Here is a 5288-nt window from a genome sequence, read left to right on the forward strand (position 1 = left end):
TTCAGAGGCTCCCTCTCTGTTTTTTAACATTTAAGGTGAAAAGCTCATATACTTTTTTTTTTAATTTTGTGAAGTTCGTGCTTGTTTTTATACATACACACTTAACTGAGAGGCATATTTGCAGTCTAGACTCTTATATGTCCACATTTGTGCAAGACTTCGGTATGAGCACTGGATGTATCCTCCTGCCTCTCTTGACAAATATACCAAACCCCTGGACTCTGTGATCCCAGCTCTTACGCCTACATCTGTACCAGATTCACACAGATTGCCAGGGATTGTTATGGATCACTCCCATGGAGCAGGAAGAGACTGAGCTATGAAGAGTGGAAGGGGATAGCAGTGATTCAGCAGGGCAGGCATACAGCAGGTCACTGACAAAATAAAACCCTGGGAGAGACTTGCCAGCTGGAGGTGCTTCTCTGAGATCTGCTTTCTCTTTTTTCCCACATATTTATTGCCAAGCTGAGGCACTGGCACAGCATCTCACCATGCAGCAACCCTTGGGCAACCTGGAGCTGCCTTTGCACTTGGCAGCTCCATCACACCAGTGCTAGAGGAAGAGGCGTTGGGCCAGTTTCACTGAAGGCAGGAGAGGGACCTTCAGAGCACGTTGGATTGAGATGACATTGCTGCTGGGGAACACATCCCTCATCTTCCTCTTTGGTAGAGACATCAGAGATCTGCTGCTACCTCTATACATATCAAATCAAAAGGGGAATGAATGGTTCAGTGCCTAAATGATTGAACCAAGGCCATCAGAAAGCCACTGGCCAGCTTGCATCACTGCTCTCCATGCAGTACTGGTTGAGATCTATCTGCCTCAGCACCCCGGGAGATGAGCAGATTGTCACCAGTGCTTTCTGTGATAAGACTCTCTTAACCTAAAAATATCTTCTCTAGTGTGGTGGGAGGCAGCAGAGATGGGGTAATTTTAACTACAGCTGTTACATCTTGTTCTAAACCTTAGTGAGGCAATCTTGAAGCTCTACCCACTTCATAACTCTAGTGTTGAGGGAGGTGAGTGTTGGACTTGAGACAAGTGTTTAGTGACCCCCTCATTGCCACATGAGTGCAGGGATTTCCTGGTTAAACAAAACTACTTCATAGCCAGGGAAGCTATGGGAGAGCAGGTCCTAAGCCTGTGCCTCAGCTCAGCAGCCCCGCAGAGGGCTGACCCTGGCTCCCCTTGCAGGCAGATGTGCCAGCTTTGTGCGTTGGTCTGAGGCTCATGGTCCTGGGCTGGCAGTTCAGAACAGGGTTCCTCTGGGCACAGGGAAGTGGAAAGGGCCTCTCAGCAGTGTTAAATGGCTGAGCACAGAATGCCTGCCCCAAGTGAATTAAATTTAAGAATTAAATAGGTACTGAATTAAATATATGAACGGCTCAGTTGCTGAGCCACAAAGTTAAATCCCTGTCTGTACTGAGAGCTGACTGAAGCGAAGGGACCTTGCTCCCAAGCCTATATGCAGCTGCTGGCACTTCGGGGACCGTGGCTCTGAAATGAGTGGCTTCCAGCCTGGTCCCAGCAAACAAGCAGGGAGTGATGTGCACAACCCACAGAAGACCTGACGACACCTCCCCAGGGAGGTGCCACTCGGGAACATAGCGCTGCTTCCCCTTCCCCAGCAGCAGCGCAGGGCTTGCCCTGAAGCCTTGCAGTGCTGCAGACTAAAACCGGCGCTTCCCCGCAGGAGATGAGGCGCCAGCCTGGTATTGCCAAAGCAGCAAGGGGAGCCTGCCTTTGTGCCAGCTCTTGCACAACGCTGCAAGGCAGCCCAGCAGCCGTGGGTGGCAGCAGCAGCTCGCACTGGAGGGGTTCTGCCTTGCCATGCAAGAAGGGGGAGATGCCAGGGCCAGGAGCAAGGCAGCAGCCACAGGGATGCCAGGCTGTGCCAGCCTGGGCTTGTCACCACCCGTCACCTGGGCATCACAGCCCTTGCAGGGTGCGGGGTGAAAGGGGTGCCGCGAACCTGCCTGAATTCGCTCGGGTGGTGGAGGAGGTGATGGCAAAGACGGGGGTCCCAGCTTGGGACTTTCACCCATAACCATCCCGAGAGGACGTGTGGTGGCTGGCACAGTGCGTTCTGCAGCTCCTCTGCAACAGGTGAGGGACAGGCAGAGATAGTTGTCTACCAGCTCTCTGTTTCACTTTAAAAGGGCCCCAGGACTTCAGGACTGCCTGAAAAATTGCAAATCCAGCTGCTCTGCTCCTGCACCCAGAAGGCAGCTCAGGGCAGTCTGTGGGAAGCGTAGGGGCAGGGAATCTGGGTAAGATGTATGCTGTATTTTAGAACAATGTTTGCAAGCAGTGTTTAGTTTGCTTCTGAGTGTGGTTGTTTGAAGATGACTTTTTGTCAGTGTCTGTCCCCAGTTACATATGAGTCTCTGTGTCCATGTGGGGCTCTGCCACTGTGTATAAATAATTACCTGGAAGAGAGATTGGACCCATATTTGCCACGCAGCTGCCTGTGCTGCAGGTTTATCGAGTCGTTTTCCTTCCTCCTCTAGCACAGGGTTGTAATTATTTGTGTGATGTGGGAAAGCTTTAGCAGAAAAGCTTGGCAGAGCTGTCATCACCCACTGCATGAGTTGTGGAGAAATGGTGCTCTCCCGAGGTGGCGGTGGTCCCGTTTCACAGCCCAGAGGCAAGCAGGTCATCTCACCCGCAGACCAGCCGTGGTCAGATGCTGGTACTGAGAAACCACACCCAAGGAGCCGTGGCCTGGGCAGGATTTTACGTCCTGCCTTTACCAAGGGAGAAGAGGACACAGAAGAAAGAAAGCTCCAATTGCCCCTCTCTGGGTTAGCCCAGGTACTCATCCTTGAGCACAAACATATCTTATTTTCCAGCCAGAACTGCAGGTTGGGAAGTAACAGGACCCTGCCCTCACCCTTCCTGAATACCAAAGCCCCAGAACGCTCCTTGCTGGAGCCTGGGGTGGAAGTGTAAATGCTCTGTCATTATTTCTCCCTGGGCTGTGACTGTCAGAGCAGCAGTGTGAAAACGTGGCAATATCAGGAGAGATCAGCGGAGAGGTATTTCTGACTTTACCTGGAGCAGGGTGGACCGTAAATCTTGTGATATAACATGTTGCCACAGAGACTCACAGCCAGTTTTTCAGGCCTTAGGAGTCTGAATGCTGCCAGCAAGCACACCTGAACCAGCCCGCCAGGTCCGTGCATCGCTAGCGCAGCAAGCAGCAGGTTTCTGTTGCACCAAGGACCACAGACTATTCCTGCTCCTCGTATTGCACAACCTTAGAGGTATTGTGTCAAGCCTTATCAGGATGTAAGCTGGGGTATTCTGTCATGAGACCAAAAGCATAGCTGCTCTGAGAGGTCAGGAGAAATGACAAAAGCTGGTTCAACAGAAGCTGTGTGTTAACGCTACTCCTGAGTCACCTCTGGATCTGCGATGGGTTTAGAAACTGTGAAATATCTTACTCGCTGACAGCCTGGCCCTGCCTGGGATCCCCGGCAGCCCAGGACCCCATTGCAGCCCATCCCGGGACCACCTGTCCCTGCCCAGTGGCCCCAAAGGACACCGGTCCCCCTGCCATGGCCCCGCTGGGCTGGACTCACCCCACAGCACCCGCCTGCCCTTACCCTGGTCCCACTGGGGGCAAGAGCAGCACCCAGGGGTGGGGGACAGATCCACGGGGATGCTGCTGGCTGCCCCAACCACCTGGGTGTGGGCACCCCCCTTCTTCTCCAGCCTGTGCTTCTCTTTGCTGCCAGGTGAATGCCCCCCAGAGCCACCAGCAGCCCCTGGGCCTCCCTTGGCCTGGCAGTGGTTTGGGCCCGGGGCATGCAGCTCTGTGCAGGCCGGACTGCTGCTCAGTGGATCCTGAGGGTGCTGTGGGGTGACACGGGCACACAGAGACGTGGCCGGGGTGCCCAGGGGCTGCAGGGGCCTGGACCAGCTGCCCCCCCACCCCTTCCACACAGTCCCAGGTGGGTTTTGGCACCCAGCACCACAGGGCTGGTCCTGGCCACCCCAAAAGGCTCTTTGTGGCCCAGGCTGCTGTGGCCATCAAGCAATAATGCTGGGTGGTTTTCTGTCCCGTTTCAGGAGATGCCGGTGCCCTGCAGCAGTTAATTTTCTGACTGCTGTCACCTTTCTTTAGAAATAATCCAGGCACTCTAACTTGTTCCCAGAGATGGAAAAAAAAATGTGTGCAAATCCCCAGCCCGGCTGGTAGCCAGCCCTCCGACAGGCAGGATGTGTGACCCGGGCCTGGAGCTGGGGCTGCAGGCTGAGCTCGCACCCACACGGTGCTCCCGGAGAACACAGCTCCAGCCTTGCTGCTCCCAGCCCACGCAAACGGGATGGAGGAGATGGCTGAGATCTTTGAAATGTGCTTTTCAATAGGATTCACCCTCATTTGAAATAGCAGGGAGAAAAGGAATCTACACGAAACTACCCAGAGGCCTGTAAATGTCTGTTAGGCTGCAGAGAGGATGAAAGCAGATGAGGTTTTTTTTAGGACTCAGCTGCAACACTTTAAAACCCACTCCCAGCAGTGCCTCGAGCTGGCTGGCTTTGATCTGAAATGCAGTGGGAGAGTTCACAGGAGCTCTTGCAGCGCTGCAGCAGCAGGCAGCCGGGAGGTTTTGTGTGGATACCAGCATTCCTGAAGTGATTGCAAGCGTCTTGGTGGATTTCTGTAAGGGAAGGCAGCAAAGAGGCAAGAGCGGATTTTCAGCCGGCTCGTGTCCACGTGCCGGCTGAGCGGTGCTGAGTGTGCCTCGAGCTGTAACCACACCAGTGTGCATTGCGCTCCCACAGCAGAATTTTTAAAACACCGCATTCCTTAAAATACCAAATTTTGGGGCTGCTATATGTGTGCTGTTGGTGGCAAAACCTGCTGACATCTCTGCAGCAGCAGCCCCTGAGCAGGCAGGGCAGAACACAGGCGTTGCTGCCTCGAGATGCTTCCCACACCCGGGGGGCTGTGACCCCACCGCCCACCGGTTCCTTCCACCCTCCCGGCCGAAAGCGATCGGCCCTGCCCCAGCTGATTACAGGCCCGGCTGGAAATGCAGACGGCTTGTGATTTCAGTGTGAGTCACAGGAGGCACGGTGGCTTTGCTTTCCTTAGAGCTCCAGCCCCTGGGCTGGGGTGGTTAGCCGGTAATGTCAGCTTGCCTCGCCAAGGGAGCGTGTCTGGCACAGAGAAGTCGGGATGTGTGCCGAGCAGGCTCAGGAGCCCCGAAATGAGGGACCAGGCAGGAGTCCCAAGTGTTATTTTGAAGTATTTTCTCCTCTTTGGGGAAAATCATGC

Source organism: Anser brachyrhynchus (assembly GCF_964034855.1).
Source record: "Anser brachyrhynchus genome assembly, chromosome: 9".
Taxonomy (NCBI): domain Eukaryota; kingdom Metazoa; phylum Chordata; class Aves; order Anseriformes; family Anatidae; genus Anser; species Anser brachyrhynchus.